Source organism: Columba livia, chromosome 1, assembly GCF_036013475.1.
Source record: "Columba livia isolate bColLiv1 breed racing homer chromosome 1, bColLiv1.pat.W.v2, whole genome shotgun sequence".
NCBI lineage: Eukaryota > Metazoa > Chordata > Aves > Columbiformes > Columbidae > Columba > Columba livia.
The window spans coordinates 94,864,163-94,886,332 of record NC_088602.1 but is presented as its reverse complement, the minus strand read 5'-3'; the positions used below and the strand labels follow the sequence as shown (position 1 = coordinate 94,886,332).

At 45.5% G+C, this 22,170-nt stretch overlaps 2 protein-coding genes across 7 annotated transcripts in view; both read right to left on the bottom strand.

Annotated features, from left to right (window-relative positions):
• Positions 1–19,543, bottom strand: part of B3GALT5 (beta-1,3-galactosyltransferase 5) — a 34,411-nt gene extending 14,868 nt beyond the window's left edge. The window contains exon 1 of one of the 5 annotated variants that reach the window (XM_021299787.2): positions 19,388–19,543. The gene's annotated coding sequence lies outside the window, so the exon portion shown is untranslated. Of the gene's footprint in view, positions 1–130; positions 504–19,387 lie in introns of those variants that run through there. The other 4 variants (XM_065068202.1, XM_021299785.2, XM_021299789.2 and 1 more) reach the window with 4 other exon arrangements.
• A 1,938-nt stretch (positions 19,544–21,481) lies between these two features.
• SH3BGR (SH3 domain binding glutamate rich protein) overlaps positions 21,482–22,170 on the bottom strand; it is a 28,258-nt gene continuing 27,569 nt past the window's right edge. The window contains exon 7 of one of the 2 annotated variants that reach the window (XM_013370075.3): positions 21,482–21,974. The gene's annotated coding sequence lies outside the window, so the exon portion shown is untranslated. The remainder of the gene's footprint in view (positions 21,975–22,170) is intronic. The other variant, XM_013370076.3, reaches the window with a different exon arrangement.

Below are 22,170 nucleotides of genomic sequence, written 5' to 3'. Positions count from 1 at the left end.
GCCTGCAGCCGAACCCCACACTCCATGAGGATGAACACCTCTGGCTCTGGTGAGGGGCTTCCCTGGATAGGGAGGTCTGGACTTCGATCCTGCTTTTCGAAGCGGGGTCACACCTGCCGCCCCCTCTTACCTTACTCTCCTAACACACCCGCGGCGGTTGGCGAGTTTTGCAAAGTCGGCGTTGCGGGTCCAAGGGTGCATACCTAGGAGAACGGACTCCCCTGCCCCACGGCCATACCTGCAGCCGGATTTGGGGGAAGGACCGGGCACCTCCTCACCTCAGGCGCCGGCAGCGCATCCTCCGGCGGCTCTGGCCATGTTGCGCGGGGGCTGCAGCGGGCAAGCGGGCGGGCTGCCCCTTCCTACCGGGAGGCGCCGGCTACGGTGTGTGAAGCCTCCCTCGATCCCCCCGCCATCCCGAGAGAGGCGGTGCACGATCGTCTGTGTCTCCAGAGCGAGATGAGAGGGGAGGCAGCGATGCGGCAGCGGTAACCTGAGCTCCCTGCCTATCTCTTCCCTCTCTCCCTCCTCCCTCCCTCTCTCCCTCCTTCCCTCTCCATCCCTCCCTCCCTCCCTCCCGTAGGTAGGTAACAGACCAGCTGCACCGCTGCAGCTCCATCGGCAGGGAAGGGAAAGTTAGGAACTGTCCACAACTGTTTTTATTTTGCATATTTTGGATGGGAGGGGGGAGACCATGGCCTCCCAGGCACGGGAGCAGTGCTCATGGAGCTGGAAATCGTGTCAGAGCAGAGCCAGCCCTTCCCAGTGCTGGGAAAGTTCAGCTCCGTGCTCCCAATTAGGAGCGATGATGCTTTGATTGGCACAGTGGGAGAGAAATCTCCCTCTGCTAAAAAGGCTGCACTGAGGCACCCTCAGAGTCACAGGATTTTCCTTGATGAGGAATGGCAATCTGGTGAAAGGGGAAAAGGGCAAACACCTCCCTGCACTCATCCGTGGGCAGTGGCATCAGTGATGGGGCAGCATCAATCTCCCAGTCCTCAGTCTCTGCTCTCTGCCCCATCACTTCATCGCCCCTCTCCTCAGATGCCAGCATTAGCCTGACACTTTGCTGTTTGGGTACCAGCTCAGGTTCAGGACAGCACTCAGCCTTGGGCATAGTCAACCCTTTGCTTTAGGGCTGGTAAAAGTCCAGGCAAGGTGTCTGATCCCTTCCCAGGGCCACTTTCAAAACTTCTTGGTGCAAGTGGAGGAGTGCAGCATTTTTACCTCTGTATATACACAAACTATCTTCTGGTGATAGCTAATCAATGACAGATTCACATGGCAATTATTGAAGCAAATGGCTTGGGCAAATATATTTTTTTCCTAAGGGCTGCAAGCTCAAGCAGAAAAGAATACTTCCAAATAACTGTTGTGGATAAAGCAGCTCATTTAGTAGCAAAATACCCACCAACAATTGGGGGAGTTTGAATTTCTATCAAGGAATATTAACTTTGATTTGTCATTGTCATTTTCGAAACAGGTTGTTCTATTGCAGCATAAAAAACAAGCGACAGATCAATCACTATGGGCTGCTGGCAGCTCCCTTTCTCCTCCCCCTCCGCCCCGAGGCTAGAGATGAATAGATGTAGTAAAGCAGACATACAAGATGCTGTTTGCTTGTTCTACTTTGTGGGGGAAATACAAGAAGAGAGATCCAGATTCACTTCCAGATTTGCTGCAGAGAGCACTGCTCCAAAAAGTGTGGGGGTTTGGAGGATTTTCCTTTTATGGGGTTTTTTTGGTTGGTTGGTTGTTTTTTTAAAGGTAAAAAAGCAAACCCAAGTAGTTTTTGTTTCCTCTAAAGTGGAAGCATTAGCTAAGCCACCTAGAATGCCTTTGCCTCCCTCTGCATGCATGACTATCTCTTTTGTGTCCTCAGTTCCTAAAAAAACCTTTCCTTTAATTCTGGGAAACTGCTAACACTTTCTTTGTCACAGTCTGACCTACAAAGTCCGAGAGACACTGGACATAGCAAAGCTTCTGCAAGTAAATTTCCTGTTCTTCACCTGGACATGGGACATTTTCCCATGGAAAATGGGAAACCAAGGGAGGACTGGGGCTCACACCTCTGCCCACACAGGCCCGGCACATCACATCAGGAGAGTTCGGAAACAGGAATGCATTGCCATTTCATATAAACCCTGTTTCCACGCCCTTCAGCTGTGTCAGTGAAAGGTTACTGCTCCCAGCTTGCTACATGAATTTTAACAGTTTGCTTCTCGGCAGCTTGTAGCCTGCCCAGCTGTCATTAAAGCCAGGGAGACCTGAGTGTGTTCAGTTTCTGACAGGACCATATGCTGAAAAGCACACATTGCACCGGGAGATGACATAGGACAATGTCTGGGAGGGGCACAAGAAGAAGAAAAAGGAACTCTGAAATACCTAGCCTTCGTGCTGGGAAATAAAAAAGAAACCACAAAATCTGCTTCTCTATATTTCTGATTCCTCTGATTCAAGATTGCACTTGCCATCTAAGTCCACCCATACACCAGCAAAGCATTTAAGCAGAGTAATGTAAACATATGCCTATATTTCATTAGCAGTAAATTTAAGTCAACATATGTCTCCATGAAGCTGGGCCTCAGAAAGTCAGGGCCTAAACCAGTGTTGGAATGGAACTAAAATAATCAAGGCCTTCTCAAAGTGCACATAGCTTTAGCCTGTCACATCAAATGAAAATGATATACTTAAACTATAATCTTCATGTTCCCTTAGTCATCAGAAGAGGCTAGATCAAATTAAAAAAAGAGCATGGATGCTGCTCATCTGGCTGAGAAGGAGGGGGGGCTCATGGAGCAGGATAGTCAGCTTGAACCAAGGGGCATTTCTGCCTTCCAAACTGGAGTCACCTTTAAACTCGGCTCCCTCAGCACCCGTATTGGCATTGCTCCTTCATCCTTCAAGCAGGAAACTGTCAGCTTGAAGTACCGAATGCGTTGGTGGCTCTATATTGTCATCTCCCCTGACAAGTAACGCTGGTTGGATGTGGTCTCGCTAAGTGACAATATTTCCACATGTGAGATCTTTCAAGCATAAGGCAGGCAGAGATAAGGTCAGACTGCAAACACTCATCAAAATATGCCATTGTTTGGTCGGGGTTTGGGATTGCTGTGTTTTATTTTGTAGCACTACGAAAAATGTGAACAAGAGATCTGTCCTTGAGTTTTTCTGAATGCATGTGCTAATGAGACAGCTGTGGGGGAAGGCAGAGAAACACTTGCAGCTGAAGAAGCTAAGTGATTTCCAGGCTGCTTATTTGGTGTAGGTATAGGATGTTTTAACAGCTTTATTACCTGACTGCACTGGAAGTTTCAAGGCTATTCATTTCATTGCAAAATTAAATCCAATTTTCATATAGAATTTTTCAAGATTTTTCAACAGTGAATCTACATAGATTTATTTCAGTCAGGAAGAGCACTTTTTTTGAAATAACAGCATCATCCCTCCAATGGGCACAGTTTATGCTATGAAGGCATTAATAGCAGTGCAGATATATCTGAGGAAAATCATTAGCAATAAAACCTACTTGTATAGTAGCAAAATGGTTTCTACCCTCAGATTTACAGTATTATAATTTGTCGTGTTTTAACCCCAGCTAGCAACTAAGCACCCCGGTGGGATAGGAGACAGACTCGAAAGAGTAAAAGTAAGAATACTCGGGGGTTGAGGTGAAGACAGTTTAATAGGTAAAGCAAAAGCTGTAGGCACAAACAAAGCAAAACAAGGGATGAATTCACTACCTCCCATGGGCAGGCAGGTGTTCAGTCACCTCCAGGACAGCTGGGCTCCACCACATGTCATGGTTACTTGGGAATACAAACACCACCACTCCAAGCGTCTCTGCACTTCCCTATTCCCCCAAATTTACATGCTGAGTGTACTGTCCTGTGATTTGGAGGGTCCCTTTCATCAATTTGGATCAGCTGTCCCATCTGTGCTCCCTCCCAACTTCTTCTGTGCCTGGCATAGTGTGATAAGCTGAAAAGTCCTTGACTATTGAGCAACAACTAAAACATCAGAGTATTATCAACATTATTCTCATTCTAAATCCAAAACACAACACTATACCAGCTATTATACTAGGAAGAAAACTCTATCCCAGCTGAAACCAGAAAGTAATTCTACTGACTCAGAACCATAACTTTGGTGCAAGCTCTATTGGTAAACCAGGCACACCAGATACTTCACTATGTATGAAGCTTTATCTATACAACAGCATCCCTACTAGGGGAAAGATGGGAATAGTACTCACTTAATTATATCAGAATATGTAAAGTTCTACAATAACTTGTGCAAACAAGGCTTAAACACTTCTCAGCATCAGCAGCTAACAAAATAAGTGGGTAGCCAGTGCTGGGTACTATTTCCCACAGCTGACTCGTGCAGTGGTCAATGCTCCTGGGGCTGGTGTCTCACCCTACTTTAACCCGTAGGAGCACAGAAGGGTTTCTCCTGCTTAGCTCATAGAATCACAGAATGTCCTGAGTTGGAAGGGACCCACAAGGATCATTGAGTCCAACTCCCGTCCCTGCACAGGACAACCCCACAGTTCACACCATGTGTCTGAGGGCATTGTCCAGTCTCACTATGACATCAGCCAGCTCTTTAAGCACTCTTGGATGAATCCCACCAGGCCCCACCGACTTATAGGGATCTAGCACCCACCCTCTGTCCTATGTTTCCTCCTCACTTTAACTTACCCTACTCACTTCTCTATTGTGCTTAAATGAATCACCGGGTGGGGTTTTAAGATGTATGTAGGTAAACTTACTAACATTTTTTTAATCTGGATATGCTTGTCTAACCACAGCCCAAAGAGCAAAGACAGCTGAATTTGCCTGTCTTTGTGTCCCATTTCCACTCCCGCATGGTGCTGACGGGTACAGCTGCTCGTGGGTGCAGTTCTATGTGGTGGCACATACAGAGGGTTGGGACAGGGATGGAATGGGGTCAGGAAGGGACAAGAATGTTTCCTGCCTTCACAGGGTTGTGTTCAGCGCTACAGTGGCAGCAGCGCTACCAGCCTATTGCGCACCACTGAAAACAAAAAATATTAGGTGCATTTTAAAGAAAGTTTATGGAAAGCAATGCTCCCATTCAAAAAACACATGCACACAGTTAACATAACTCTAGGTGCTATAATCATTCAGTTGCTTCATATTCTTATTCACTGGGTATTGCACCTGGTTGGCAAACCTAAGTCATAGCACACTACATCCCAACAAGAAACCAACTGTGAAAATGCTGCACACCAAGCAGTCATACAAAAAAACCTCTTTGACAAATAAATTTCCATAAGAATTTCACGTGGAGGGAAAAATCCATAGCCATTCACACCCCAACTTTGCATACATGAATAAAGCTAATCAGTTAAAGGACATTCAAAAGTCAGTTAACGGAACTGCTTAAATACACCAATCAGGCTTCAAAAGCTTCTTTAATTGATTGTCACAAAGGATATGGTGTTCTTAATATTAGTTTTGTTTATGCATGCCTAATACCAACTTCTACCCTTTATTTGTAAGAAAGCATGCTAATAAGACATGAATAAAAGTTTATTCAGAAGTATGAATTAAAGTGTTCTGATTTTTTTTTAGTGTATGTTGCTAATGAGTTTTTGCTAGCTAAGCCAAACTCTTACAGTCTAACTATTTCTCTATGGGGCTACACACAGGGCTTGCAAACCATGAAGAGGAACTTCAATGAGTCCAGGAGTGTCCCCACCTCCTGCTGAAGCTGTGAATTTATTCCTTAACCATTTACAGCAGCACTAATTCAATGCAAGACCTGAGACCTGTGGACTGTGACCTTTCATTTCATCCTGTATAAAACCTCCAATTTATCTTCGGCATTTTGTCATCCTGGTCATCATTATTTCCAGTGCTAACTACCAGTGGAGCCTGGAGCAATCCATCTGCTGGGAAAAGGTGATGCTGCACGTTACAGCATCGTCTCCTAAGGATGGGAGCAGAAACGTACTCATAGCAGCAGAGTCCTGGTTTTCTTCTTCCTCAGAGGGTAGACACTGGGGGCTGGGTGGATGACAGCTGTGCCTGGTGGAGGGCAGAGCTGGTATGAACCCACAGCACCAGTTGTGGCTGACACCTGCAGGAAGAACCACAGCCATGTGTGGCTTAGAGGCACCCTCTGCTTGTTTCATTCGGGGAGCACAGATGCCCAGCTGGCCAAGCTAGAAGGCTGTTCATGCTGGCTGTCATCTGTCTCCTGGCCAGTATGTGCCAGTGGGCACCACCATTCAGAAAGGAACCCCAGCTTGACTTGGGGCCTGTGAGCAACATGAAAATCTGCTGCTTCTACTGATAAGTTGCCTGAATAGCTAACCATCCACACTGTACGGGTGTTTTGCCTTATTTCTTGCTATACTTTTGTTGACTGGGGATTGCATCCTGCCAAGGAGAGTTGCCTTGTTCCTCTGCCGGCAGACACAGACTGCCATTGAGATACCTTTCGAGGTTCTTTTGAATAAGTTTCCCCAAATTTCCCCACAGTCATCTGAAATTGTGAGCAGGTGAAGACAACGACTTCACACCTTTTGCATTGGTGCAGTGCCTGAGGCTACTGATGCTGACTGTGATGTGGGGGCTTTGGGCACTGTGAGTTTCCTTGCTACTGGGCTCTTTCCAGCTTTCCCAGGTTTCTTCCTGAAGACACTGAAGCCATCTCACTATAGCAAGCATGAGGTGAACTCCAGCTCCATGTGGCTTAATCATTCCCACCGTCTGAGGACAGACCCAGCGCTGCCACCACGGTGCTGCAGGTTTCGGCCACCAGTCATCCGCATCCCTGCCAGCCTCAGGCCTGGCATGGGATTAAAGGTTTGGCCTGTGAAGGTGACCTACACAGAACAGCCAGCCCACCCCTCAGTCCCCCCTTGCTAGGCTGAGTGATCTGAGTTGACTACATCCCTGTGTGCCAGGCTGTTTTCCAGGTCTGGGTCCCGTTAACTGCTGCCATCACTTCCATGTCCCCCATCACACATGAGACCAGAGTCCAACAGAGTACCCTGGACAAAAGTGCATCACTAGTGCCCTCAAATACCACTGGACCTTCCCACATCCCTCCTGGTACGGCATCTGGAAGCTGGACTTCAAGGCATTTAGCCATTAACTAAGACATGTGTCTTATTTAAATAAATTGTGTAGGTTATGAAATGCCGGAGCCATTGCTAAGGTGAAGCACAGCCACCCCTTGCTGCCTGCAGCATTTCTGGTCTCTCTGGGAAGGAGCCTTCAGCACATGTTGGTGGGAAGGAGCTGGAGGGCCAGGGGCTGGACACAACCCGAGGTCACCACGTCTGCCCCAGCAACCGGTGACCCGCTGGGGGCCCCAGAAATCTCTCTCACAGTGGGCACTGAGCACTGTCTTATGACAAATTATGATAATCAAATCACATGCTCCAGGGCTTTGGCCTGCAGCAACAAGGAAAACAGGATTTTTCAGCCCCCTGCCCACTGCACAATTAAATGAAAGCATGCAGAGGCTTTTCATTGTTTGCATCTCTTTGCCTTGTCCCCATTTTGAAAAAAAGAAAAAAAAAAAAAGTAAACACTCGCAATTGGTCACAGCACTCTGGGCCACGTCCGCTGCAAAGCCATGAATTGTGTGCCCAACTCATGCGCCCTCATTTCCAGACAGAAAGTGTTTTCTGTCCCCAACCCGATGACCTGACCTGGGGACAGGGAACAGATGGGGCAGACACTAAAGGTTTTCTTTTGTCCTGCACCAGAGTTTATGGCTCGGCCACCTGACCTTCTGCATGCCCACCACATGCCTTCTGGTCCCATCCTCAGTGGTACCATCTTGAGAAGCTCATTATTCCCCTCCTGCATGAAGATCCAAACAACAGGTTGTGGGGCACATCCACCCTGTGGGAAAATGCGGAGCTTCGCAGAAAGGCGTGCACACAGACTTGATACATCATGTCAATCTTCCTTCTTCTCCCGCCCTAGCACCATGTTGTCTTCTACCTGTCAGCAGTGAGGCAGTCAAGCAAAGCCCAGGAGACTGGCAGGGGTCACCATGAAGCTGCACAGGTGAGGGGGATGGAGCCCAGCCAGTGGGATACTGGTTGTAGGCTAATCATGGGGCAGCTGGTGCCTGGGACCACTTGTTGGATGGAGGGATGTGCTAGGGATGGGGTGAGCTGGGGAAGAGCTCACATCTCCTTGCATGGAACGGCGCCACCCAAACAAGGATGCTATCTGCAGAAAATAATGATTGAAAACCAGGTTTAATAAAACTCCCACTCCTTCCCTTCCAGCTTTATCTGCTCATAAATGTTTTCTCAGTGCTGACTGATCTGAGAGCCGTTATCTGGTGCACAGCCTGAGATGAAGGTTTTGATGGAGCTTGATTGCAGTGCCAGAAAACTGTTCAGTCAGTTATGGCTCTGACAAATGGATCCCTCTAAGCTGCTGAGTTTAATGTGTTTGGGTTTTTTTTAATTTATTGTCAGCATGTTCCTGTTCTGGGCTAGTGAGAGAGCAAAAGCCAAGAGGAAGGTATCCAAATAGCGTATTTTTGATCTGGCTCAAAAAAGGGAAAAGGAACAGGAAAGTTTCAGGTTATTTGGGTGAAAACCAGGTACACTAAACCTTCCAAATTTAAAAAATGAAATACTATTTTCTCCTCTTTTTCATAGAATCATAGAATGTCCTGCATTGGAAGGGTCCCACAGGGATCATCGAGTCCAATTCCTGTCCTTGCACAGGACAACCCCACAGTTCACACCGTGTGTCTGAGGGCTTGTCCAGTCTCTTGAACACTGTCAGGCTTGGGGCCGTGACACCTCCCTGGGGAGCCTGTTCCAGTGCTCCACCACCCTCTGGGGGAAGAACCTTTTCCTCATGTCCAACCTAAACCTCCCCTGGCACATCTTCCTGACATTCCCTCGTGACCTCTCACTGGTCACCAGAGAGAAGAGCTCAGCGCCTGCCTCTCCTCCTCCCCTTGTGAGGAAGATGTAGCCACCATGAGCTCTCCCCTCAGTCCTCTTCTCTTCTCCTCTTCTCTTCTCTTCTCTTCTCTTCTCTTCTCTTCTCTTCTCTTCTCTTCTCTTCTCTTCTCTTCTCTTCTCTTCTCTTCTCTTCTCTTCTCTTCTCTTCTCTTCTCTCCTCTACTCTTCTCTTCTCTTCTCTTCTCTTCTCTTCTCTTCTCTTCTCTTCTCCTCTTCTCTTCTCTTCTCTTCTCTTCTCTTCTCTTCTCTTCTCTTCTCTTCTCTTCTCTTCTCTTCTCTTCTCTTCTCTTCTCTTCTCTTCTCTTCTCTTCTCTTCTCTTCTCTTCTCTTCTCTTCTCCTCTCTTCTCCTCTCTTCTCCTCTCTTCTCCTCTCTTCTCCTCTCTTCTCCTCTCTTCCCTTCCCTTCCCTTCCCTTCCCTTCCCTTCCCTTCCCTTCCCTTCCCTTCCCTTCCCTTCCCTTCCCTTCCCTTCCCTTCCCTTCCCTTCCCTTCCCTTCCCTTCCCTTCCCTTCCCTTCCCTTCCCTTCCCTTCCCTTCCCTTCCCTTCCCTTCCCTTCCCTTCCCTTTCTCCTCTCCTCTCCTCTCCTCTCCTCTCCTCTCCTCTCCTCTCCTCTCCTCTCCTCTCCTCTCCTCTCCTCTCCTCTCCTCTCCTCTCCTCTCCTCTCCTCTCCTCTCCTCTCCTCTCCTCTCCTCTCCTCTCCTCTCCTCTCCTGTTGAAGGCAACAGAGCTTCATCATTTTAAGTCTATCGTAGTTGATACAGGCTGTGGTGCTAGCTCGTACCCAGGATTTTTAAAAAAGCATTTGGGGCACTATGGCACCAGCATGAATGGCTCCTACACCCTTTTTTCCTGGAGCAGAAGGCTCCAGATCCAGCTGAACACAAGCTAATGTGCTGTCAGGCATGGTGTTGATATAAAATGGGACTCAAGGGAAATCTGATACAATATTACGTTGAAAGAAAATGAAAATTCAAAAAAAATTCTCCTAAAAGCTCAACAGAAGTGAAACAATTCTTACATCATTCCTCTTTGAAACATTTCCACTTGGTTTCAAGATGAATTCCAAGAAGTGAAACATGTTTTTTACAAAAGAAAAAAAGGCCATTCGATGAACACTTATTTCTTCAAAAACCTGGAACTTGTCTATAATGCACTTCAATGTCAACATCTGAAATGAAATAAAATTATAACTATTTTACCATTTTGTTTCTCAGGGAAACCTTATTTATTGGTATAGACCTTTATCGACCCTCCTGCAACCCTTGTCTGCTACACTATTTTCTGTTACCTAAGAGTATTATTTGCTGTGATTTAGTAAACTGAGAAAACCCATCAGCTCTACAAATATTTATCAGTGTCTTTTAAATATTTATACTTTTAAAAACGTACAGGCTTTTTTCCTTGTTGTGTTTTTGCGTGGGTTTTTTTTTCAAGTGGATGACTGTGAGTACTGTTAGCTAGATGTCCGTCTTCCCCATGATGTCCTGGGTGAATTAGATAATTCACATTTTGTGTCTCCTATATGGACAGCTTGTCTGGCACGTGAGGTAGGGAACTCATGGATGAGGACCCAGCTTGTGGAGCAGGAGGTGTCACTCCTGGCTCCCAAATGTGGGAGGCAGCACCCCAGGATCACCGGGTGTTGCAGTGCTGCAGCCTCCGATGCCAACCAGCGCCCTGGATCTGTTCTTCACTCATTGCCAAAATATTCTTTTCACTGAAGGCACACCTGGTTGGGGATGGGGATTTCCCTTATATTTGTAGGCTATCCTGGCACTCGCAGCACTCACCTTTGATAAGGGGTGCCCCAAGTCTAGATAGCCAGTGGGACAGGGAGAAGACTCCGCTCAAAGGTCAAACCAAAAAGCCCTGCTGCTCGCCCTCTACCCCTCAATGGCAACCATGGAGCTGAGGTCTCTACACAGCCAGTATTTGTCAGAATGTGCATGTTTAGCTTCAGCTCTCTTCCACTCTGCCCCACAAAAGATCAGCTTGAAGACCAGGACATTGTGTGAATGTACACAGTGTCCAGCTGAGTATTTATTTATTTATTTCTCATTGCTCACCTGCCAGGTGACTTTTTACAAAAGGCAATTTTTTAATCAAAAGAGGATTATTTTATTTTTTTTTTAGCAGATATTTTCAATGCACTCTGCTTATAAGCATTTTATCTCGTCTTTAGTTTGTATTCCCACTCTCAAGCCTCCTTTTTCCAAGAGAACAAAAAAGTGTTGTGGGCACCCAGACATGGGGGTGTCAGCACCCCCACGAGCTCCTCTCATGCATGAGTCAGGCTGGGAAAACTGGCTGCCCACAAGTTTAAAGCTTACTAATCTTTAATACAGCACAATAAAACATAGATGAGCAACAAATGTACCTGTCCTTGTTGCCTCTTGCCCATCAAATCAACTCCTTGGTTTCTGAGATTCAGAAAATGGAATTGTAATTAAGAAATGAAAAAAAAATCTTTCTATCTGGAAGCAGTCCTTGTGCTAACCACTGCAAAACGTATCACATAGCATTTTACTGGGCAAATGAACATTGTCTGATTGGTTCAGCCCTCAGCTCCACAAAGCTCAACTCTGCCTGGTGAGGGCATTTACCTGCACCCGCTGCAGACACAGAGCCCCTCTGACACTATTAATTTAAAGTCTCAGTGTGATTAAGTCTGACAAACTCATGCTTTCCCCTTCTAGTCCCTGGGCTCAAGAAAGAGCCAGCACTAGGATTGCCACCAGCTGCCTTTCCAGAGCCAGCTCAAGAATGGAAGAGCTGTGGTGGGGCAGCTAGAATCATAGAATCATTTTGGTTGGAAGAGACCCTCAAGATCATCGAGTCCAACCATAACCTAACTCTGTCACTAAGCCATGTCCTAAGAAGTTCATCTACACATCTTTTAGACACTTCCAGGGATGGCGACTCAACCACTTCCCTGGGCAGCCTGTTTCAATGCCTGACAACCCCTTCCATGGAGAAATGTCTCCTAATATCCAATCTGAACCTCCCCTGGTGCCACTTAAGGCCATTTCCTCTTGTCCTATCATTGACTACTATCAGACAAACCCACACTTCTGCGTGGAGTACCCACAGCAGTCTGGCTGCCTACACACCCTGGGGTCTGTGCAGTCATCGAAGGGAAACTAAAAACTAATTAAATGCAACAAAACCGTGGCAGAATAGCAGTTTATTATGAAAGCATGATAGAAATGTGTACATCTGAATCATCAGTATTGGGCTTTAAATATTAAAACCATCAGATCTTCAATCAATAGTAGACTGCAGTATCTCTAGGTCAGTGTGAGGCTTCTACATAAAGCACTGAAATGAGATGCCTGCATTTTCATCCTCCCCCGATTTTCTCAGTACCTAGTGTTGTACTTGTTGTGCTCCTGGAAGTAATAGTGAAGACCTGTTACTGGTTAATATTAAAAAAGCTGATGCACTCACTTAGATGTCTAAGACAACTTTTAATGACCAAACATTTCAAAAATAGGTAGCTCATCAGCTTTAATTAGGTACATACTGCAGTTTTCTGCTATATTCTGGACATTAACCCATACCCTTTGCAATGTATTTAATACACACCACATTAATATGAAGTGACTTTTCAGGACCATCTGTTACTTCCTGCCCCACTCTGCAAGCTAGCTGTTTCACCCTCCATGCCTACCCTACAACAACCATCCATCTACTTTCTTATTTTCCTTGCCCCCCAAAAAATTTCACACGTTAGGCCATGAGCTTTCATGGTGTCATGATCAGCCACAAAACCAAGACAGAAAAAGAGCCCAGGGCAGCCCCAGCGAGTTACAAGTTCAGGATACAGCACCAGGCACCTGACCAACAGTTTCAGAGATAATTTATCTCTAAATAATGACACTGTGACAAATACAAATCAGTACTTAGGGAGCAGAAAATGGCTTTACACTTGCAGAGGCACTCGCTGTTTCAGCGCAGAAGGCTGAGGAAAGGACAGGGCAGCTGTTGCCCCTGGAGATGCTTCTTCCCATTCTGGGGAAGGACCTGATGTCCCAGTGCCACCGCACTGGTGACGGCTTCAAGTGAGTGAGAGGCACTCAATGCGTTTCTACAACGGGCTTTGCATCTAACTGGGAAACAAAAAATCTAGCCCAACAGCCCTTTAGAAGTTGCTGACCTTCATCCATGGCATGTCAATTAGCCCTGCTGCCAGCTTTTGGGACTTGTATGCACCCCACAGGCGTCTATTGGGTGGGCCTGTCTGTAACCCAAAGAGGCTTCATCACCTCCCAGGGGATTATATGAGCCCACACTTCTGAGTCCCGCCTGCTGATGCCAACAGGGATCAAATGTCTGCCAGGCTCTTGTGATGTTTCAATAGCAGCAGGCAAGACTTCAACATGCACCCTTAAGACACCATGCACCCTTAAGACACCATGCACCAAAATACCTATGTTTTTAGCATGAGTCACCAGAGAGAAGATGGTGATGCTGACATTAGGAATAGTAACAGCCAGGCAAAGATCACTACAGGTTAAAAATGTACTGCTAAGAGCAGGAGTGCAGAATACTTTGCTAAGGATATACAGCACTGGTTTAATTCATTCCCTTCAGCTACCTCTAATGCACTACAGACATCCCAAGGTAGTAGGTTTTCACCAGTGAAACCCTGGTTGATAACAGCAGCCGGTTTCTCAAGGGAAGTTCCCAGCTTCCTCGCAAAGTCCCACAAGATCTCAGTGGTGTCACCACAGAGAAAAGCCACGGAGCAAAGTGACCTGTCACGCCTTGCCTCACCAGATGTTTCCTCTCTTCTAGGTGAGAGACATTTCCAGATCCTGGAAATATTCCTGCTGTGACCCCGTTTCTCAGAGTGCCGGCAGTGTGTCCTGTATGTTCAGTATATGCTGTCACATAGTCATACTCTCTCCTTGCTTTACTTTTTGTGCAGCTCCTCATGACATGTAGTGACGATGTGCAGTGTGCATCTGCTGAAGAGACATTATTTCCCCTTCCTCTGGAGTAAGTTGCTTCTCCAGTTTTATGTTTTCTCTATTCCCAAGTACAAAACAACTAGCAATTTCCAACATTTTTTGGAATTTCAAATTTGGAAATTTGGAAATTTTGCTGGACTACACCAACCAAGGTCCTTTCACCTCCTCTTGTAAATCAGACAGTACAATACCCTCATACCTAGAATAGCTTTTCCATGGTCTCTTGGTGAGTATTCATCCTGTTTTTGAGCAAGGGTTCAAACATGACACAGTACCTGCCCCAAAGGAGGTGCCATTACCGTGCTTCGCAATGTTATTTGGTATTCCCTTCACTTCTGAAAATAGCTCCTTAGCAAATCTGCTCATCACATTTCCCTTTGCCACTGCTGCATCACATTACAGTTCCCTGTGGCTTTGAGACGAACCCGTGCACACAATCCAGAACCATGCTCACAAGCCTTTCTGCTCCTGTGCTAATCCCAGGAGTACAGGCTCCCGGCTTGTAGCAGAAATTCTTATTTGCTCCCAAAGCACACGATGCTGGTACTCTGTACCACCAAACTTTGTCTCAGTTCCGTCCTTTGGGGCCTTTTGCTTCTTTCTGGATGTGCCCGTTTGACAGAAAGTGAGTTGATCATTAGCGTCATGCTTCATATTTAAGAAGAGTCCGGATTTTCTGGCTAGGAGGATGGACAGACAGACAGAGACAGAGACCCATTCCAGTTTCTGTTCTGTTTTGGTGGAGTTCTGTTTGAGAGTTTCTTTATTTCAGCCTTTTCCATCCTGCCATTTTGCAGAGGTCTCTGGGCCTTTCTGCCTTTTTGTCTCTTCTCTCTCTGGGATCAGCTCTTCGGGACCAGGTGCTGCTGCCTGGGACTGGCTGCTCAGTGTGGATGGAGTTTGTGAGGAATTGCACTGAGTACCTTTTATTTTATATTCTATTAACCATTTTATATATGTTAGTAGTAGTGGTGTATTAATATTATTTTGTTATTTTATTAAACCGTGTTTATCTCAATCCATTAGTTTCTCCATTCCCTTTTGATTTTCTCCCCTGCTTGGGGGTGGAGGGGGCAAGTGAGCGAGCTGCCATTGTGGTTTGGAATTGCTAGCTGGGGTTAAACTGTGACACTGGGCCACCATCCTGTTCTCTGCACCGGCAATGCTTCCCAACTCCTCACCTCACAGGTGCCAAACTTCATAAACACACACATTCTGTGTTAAACACAGTCCCCAGCATCCATTCTTGGAGGCCTTTGCTACCTTGGGCACATCCCTGCCAGCCCATGGGTGGCTGCTCTGCCCGACCCTCCCTGTCTCCCTCCCTTCTTCCTCACCACCTTCCCCTCTCTCAGAGTTGGGCATCATCAGAGATACCCTTGTCACCTCCACCGGCCACCGGGAGATACATCATCCACCCTGCCATGGTTGGCACAGCAGGGTGACTCCTTACCCAGATTTTGGCCACCTGACCCCCCGAGGTCCTACCAGAGCCACTTCTTCTGGCTCTTGCATTTGTCCGTGGTGGGCCACACCAGCAGCTGCTCTGAAACTAGGCCAAGGCTGGCCAGAAGCTGAATACAATTTTCTTTTATTGCCTCCAGCTTTCATCAAAATCTGATTAGGAGTACATGGACGCCAGTCCCAGACCCATTTAAGCTGGCTGCAGCCAATATCAGGGCAGCACACCACATCATTAAAATCCAGCAATGTTGTAATCCCTATGGAAAAGTACTGGAGCACAGAGAAAGCCAAAATTCTTCCAACACACTGTATTCCATTACTGACTGTCGGGAATCACTCATGTGCAATGGTACCAGAAGATACTTCTTAGCCCAAAGGGGATTTTTGTCTCCATTTTCTTTCTCACTTTTCTTGCTTTTCCTTCCTTCCACCCAGACAAGGTAAGCAACACAACTGAGATGCTACTGCTAAGTCAGCTGTAAGGGCTAGAACAACAACCCTTTTTTGAGAGCCCAGGAGAAGCACCCACCAGCAGCCCAGCCCTTTCCAGCTGCCACCCCACAGCCCTGCTGCCTGACCCTCGCTGTGCCCAGCACATCAGCTGGGGCTGCTGCTGTGGGGATTGGGTCAGCCAGGAATTGTGTGCTCTGTATTCGGCAACTGCCCTCACTCCTGCCAATGCGCACTCCCAGCTCTGCTCTGTACCGGTATCTATCTTGAAGTCATTTCCCATGCTCACCAGGATGCCCCTGTCACAGAATCACAGGATTATTTTGGTTGGAAAAGACCTTTAAGATCATTGAGTCCAACAGCCCGTTCCACTGCTGCTTTTGCAGGACAGGCAGCGTGCAATTGCAGCAGAAGAGATCATGGAATCATAGAATCATTCCAGTTGGAAGAGACCCCTGAGATCATCGAGTCCAAATATAACCTAACTCTAGCACTAAAACATGTCCCTAAGATTAAATACTTCCAGCTCAAAAGGGAGAATGGACCTCAAGTGCCCAGTTTGAACCACCATCAAGTCATCTTAAACTACCGAGCGTTGCTGTCCAGAGCTGTTTGCAGCAGCGACAGGACAGTTTTTATTCTAACTCTGAAAGCAGCATGATTACAAGCTTCCAGGACAGAGTGCCCACCATGGGAGGATGGCTTCCTTGGGCTCCCCTCCACCCATGGGTACCTCCCAGATATCTTACAGGACCAAGGAGGTTGACCATTGCCAGGGGTCCCCTTCTTCTGCCCAAGGCGGGGACAGCAGAACTGGTTGGTGCATGGGGACTGGCTCCATTTCATAAGCTGGTGACTCAGAGAGTGGACATCACCCATGGCAGCACGAAGCCATGGGGCTCAGCACTGGGGATTCAGCAGTATGAAATGGGACTGACGACGAGCCCACCCTCCCAGGCAGGGTTTCTCACTGGTCTTTGCTCTGCTGAGCCACACTCAGGTGCAGTTGAGAAAATGAAGTATTATAAAAGTTCTTCCAGGTTCTTGCATTGTTTTGTGCCTCCAGGCTTCCTGCTCTGGGGTTACATTTTCCTGAAGAATCACACCACTGAAAATGTAGAGATGCTCATGTCTATCAGCAAAATCACAGCCAGCTAACAGGAAGGCACTGTGTGACATACTTTTCTACCTACATAAAGAAGCAGCTCAAGCAATTTTAGAAATATGTTCTTAACTTTTTTCAATGAACTAGGAAACCCAGATGAGTTATGTTCTGCCTCAAAATATATCACTTAGTAAATGTGTAAGCTGTATGAAGCTGACTTCAGTCCAATGACTGTAAACATATATGTATTTTGAAGGACAGCTTATGACACAGGTGTGTGTAGTTACATACTTAGTAAATTATGAGAGAATGGAGACACTGACACAGTTGATATTTTCTAAGAGGAATCCCCAAAGAGCGTTTTTGCATGAGCAATTCTGATCTAGGTCAGTGAGCAACAAAGAGGGAAAGGTGAACATTTTTTTCAGCCTTTTATTCTGTAGACTGCTTAATATTAGAGTTAGGTGAGAAAGCAGTGAAGACATACTGTAAATGAGAAGGTGATTTTGAAAGCTGTCAAATATCAATATGATGTGAGGAAAAAGTAAAAATTAACATCTTTAATGTGGAATAGACAACTCGGAAGCAAATACCTTATAAAGAAAGAAGATGCAATTATACTTTCATCTTTCTATCACTGCATTGATATTTTTATTTTATTCCCATAAATTTCCTGTAACTGTTTTCTCACTTTCATAGGGAAACTAAGAAGCAAGGAAGTTAATTTTATAGTCTGTGGTCAAAAATAGTTTTGGACAAGCTGGTATCAAAAATTCAACTTCTCTTCCTGGTTACAACTTTATTCCTCAAAAATCAAACATCCTGAAAGAGGAAGGTACCATTCCTCAAAGAAACCGTGGCCACTGTAAAGCAGTGTGTTCTCGGAGATCCATTCTTTTTCCCTCTCAGATAAGGACTCCACAGTTCCTTTCTACTTTTATCCCTGGAGGTATTTGAAAGATGTGTAGACGTGGCGCTTTGGGACCTGTTTTAGCAGTAGACTTGACAGTGTTAGGAGAAGAGCTGGACTTGATGATCTTAAGGGTATTTTCCAATCTAAGTGATTCAAAATATTTAGTGACAGAAAGTCATGACCACATGCAAAACCGTGGTTGGTATGTTCCAAAGCAGGGGAACACACAGCAGGTAGTCGACATCTGATTTGGACTCTAATGCCCTTGGCCTGTGGTATTCAGCATCTCATCCCACCTCTGCACCTTTATTTCCCCATTAGCGAAATGGAGACAGTAACTCATTAAGAGTGAGAGTCTCAGTTGAGAATTGCTGTTTCCTCTGTTTGCTGCCTGCATGGCAATGACTCTGCAAATGGAGGAACAGCAACCATTCTTCAAGGTATTTGACATCAAAACACACACTTCCAATCTGCCTTCTGAAGAAATTGTTATCTTGAATTTTCAGCTTCCCAGATTGTTTGTCAAGTGTATTTCCAGCCTTCTGAAGTAGTCAAAGGATGCAAATAAGCAGTCTTATCTCCTTTAACGCTGATATTCTCTCAGTAAACAGAAGACTATTAGCAAGTCTTATTATTTGGAAGGCAGGTAAACAGATGTGGCAGCTGGAAAGGTGACCAGAGACACTGACCGGAAGCCAGTGCTCTACTGGCAAAACTACTGAACAGTTTAATTTCTCTCCAATGAATTTCTCTTATAGTCTTCTTAGGAGAAAACCTCCTACACAATTTGTTGACTCAAAATTGCTTTCACGCAAGAGACAGCACAGCACAGGTCACCTTCTGGACCTGTTATTCAAAACCCTTTATTACCAGCAATAGAATGAAGCTCTTCATATTTATTTTCCTAGAAAACAAGCCATTGACTAGCCTCATCTATTTAGTTGCTTTGTGATGATACATGTAGTGGCTTCTTTTACACTTCAGCAGTCTGTCAAACTTGACACTCACTTTAAAATGTAAACAGCCACCATCCCATTATATATATGGATCTGTGTGAAACATAGCTTGAAGCCTTTCTATTTTTAGCTTGTTTCAGCATATTAGAAGTTCCTAGCATCAATCATCCAAGAAAATACTTTACATACCAAAGTGCCACAAAAAGCTGTGTGCTTTTTTGTGTCTAACTGTGGTGCACTGGAATAATTTTGCATCCTCAGTTTCTTGAAGCAAGTGAAATATCATGTACCGGGTGCATCCTTTTGACTAACTGCAGCTTCTTTCTCCCAGTAAAATACAAACTATGTAAAAACGCAGACAGTATGTTTTCAAATGCAAATAGTTCACATATTTGTGCTGCTGTGCTGTACTTAGAAAAGACTTAATTATTTTCCTAGTCGCACTAAGTTACTGCAGAAAGTATTAAGCTTATGTAAGCAGAATTAGTGTGATGGCTAAAATCAACAAGCAGTGGTCAGCTTTCAGTTTATCCTATGCATACTCACAACCTCCTTTTGTCTGGCAGAAAAGACGATCAGCAGATGCTGGAGAGCACTGTCCCAAGGCAGGCACCAAGGAGCTGTGCTGTGAGTAGGACCATCCACTGTCCCATTCGCTTTTTACCACACGCTGAGCACAACCTCAGTCACCAGCTGAAGACCAGGGGAGTGCGTCACTCCTCTACGGGAGGCTTAGCATTCCTCACATTCCTGGACGGGCTTTCCAGATTATACCCTCTCGAAAAGATGGTTGCCATATTTCTGCCTTAACAAGTAATACCTGAATACATGAGGTGTGGTGTTTTTGTTTAAAGCCCAAAGCCTGTGGCCCTGCCTGAGGTACTGACTACTCTCAGGCTCTTTGGTCTGCACATCAGCGGGGGCAAAAACAGAACCTGGGGTTCGTCATCTGTGTGAAGCTCAGGTAGCCCAAGGGATATGTCAAGGCTTCCACAACCATGCTGGCTGTTGCACAACACGTGCTCACTATGCTGGATTTACCACTTTTCCAGAGTCATTAACAGTTCTGCTTTCATTTTGTCTATCACACTCTCTAAAGTCTAGCCTTTTGCTCAAAATCACTGCAGCGATGACTGGCACCCCAATTCAGCTGCTGATGAGATGGGCAAGATTGCTCCCAGGAAGAGTAATCACCTGCAGGAACATAAGAAATGGTCAGATCAATGTCTCACCTTACCTGGTACCCAGACAGTAGAAAAGGGCAATGCTATTTAGGGACAGCAAGTCTGCTGTATTCGATGTCTTCTGCTCCCAGCATCCACAATCCATCGGATTAGGGACACTGGTGGACACATTACAGGCTGTAGTAACCCCTTATGAACCTCCTGTTCCTGACATTGCCCAATATCTTCTTGGGCATCTTGACACTGTCAGTGTCTGTAACATCCTGTGACAAGAAATTCCAGAAGTTTCTGACCCATCATATAAAAAAGTACTTTGTCCCTTTCAAGCTGATCTACTAATTTCATTGCATATACTAGCTGTGTATACTAATTTTCATTATAGTATTGCAGGATTTTTTGACTAACAGCTCTGCATTCATCTTATTCACTGGCTTCATGATTTTTGTAAATGCCTTGGCTTCCTTTCCAAATTGAAGAGAGTTTTCAGTCTCCTCACAGAACAGCTGTTTCATCCTCTCTAATTGTTGTCTTCTCTGTATCTCTATGCCACAACATCTTCGCTGATCAGCAGAGACCAGACTGCAGAAAGTGCTCAATCAACTCATCAAAGCTTCACACGGCAGCAAAGTTCATGTTGTCCTCCTGCAAGTGCTGAGCACTTTCTTGGGTCTTGGGGGCTCCTGCATATTGAGGTGATGATTCCGGTGAGCTGGAAGTGAGGACTTTAACCTCCTTCCCTCAGCTGGACCCGCCAGCTCTGAGCTCGGCATCACCTACGAGCATAAGAACAGCCCAAAGAGTGCTGCTTCCCCATCCATCCTCTCCCAACAACCGCAACTTTAGATGTAGCATGAGAAGAAAAATGCACCCATTCAGGAAACCTCCACAATTTTTTCTTTCACTTTATTTGTTCAGTTATTGTTCAAGCGCTCTCAGTATAGGAGATCTGAGCTTGAAAATCCAGACTGTTCTCGATCGGAGTTAAACATAAACTTGTGGTTCCTTTGGAGATTATTTTGTCTATGAAGCTATGGGTTACTTTGGCAATTAGCATTTTTCATCGTCTCCCTTTCTCTATAAGCAGTTTCTATAAATCTTATAAAAATTAATTGGGCAAGAGACTGAAATCCAAGCTCCTTCCTCCTCAGTGAACCTCTAACCAACAGTTACAGCATGAACATGGATTAATTTTTCCTGGCCCAGTGAATACGAATATATCCATGAAGACTGACAATGCTTCAGTAGAAGGGACTGGGAATCTGTTGCCTTCAATGTAGGTTCTGTATCTGCATGTTGGAGTCTTATACACAACACCAGAAACACCAGCAGGAAGATGAAGGAACAAGGTGAAGGGCTTTGCACAGCCTACAAGTGTAATGACAGAGAAAACTTAACTTTACGGATCTTAGCGCAGCTTGCTAAGGTTAAATTAACGCTCTTGCAGACAAAGAACAGATATGACAGAAAACACATTTATTTAAACTGCTGTACAATGGAAATCTCAATCATTTTCAAAAGCCAGCTGAGGGAGAAGTGACTCACATAGGTTGTATACAGGAAGCCTCTTTGCAGTTTTCAGTGCTGAATTTCTTTTTCTCTGCATACATCACTTGTGTGAGTGCAGTTATCTGTTGAGTGGCAGCGATGTGTTTGGCAATATATAAACATGGAGAAAGACATGGTTCCTGCCCTGAAGAGCTTACAAACTATATGTGACATGGACAATACTGTTCCAACATATAACAATCTACTGAAATATCATCAGTCAGATATATAACAAGCAACTGGAATACCAAATATATATATAAAGGCCACAGGTAGGTCAGAGTGGTGTCTTTGTTCTGTTATATATTTATATGTTCCTAAGTCTACAGGCATGAAAGGTAGCGATGATTTGCTTGAGAGAGTGATTTTATTTTCTTTGGCAGGGCTGCTCCAGCTTGTGCTTCCTGAACAAAAATAAGGAAAATTAGATTAGAACTCAGTACTCCTGTGATTTCACATGTCTGAACATGGGGCAACCTTGGGATGAACTAATTCCTGTGCAACAAAGGAACCCAGATTTGGGAGAGGTAGCGTGAAGGAAGTGACGGACTTTCTGTTCTGTTGAGACCCTGGGTCTCCACGGCAGCATACGGCTGGTGA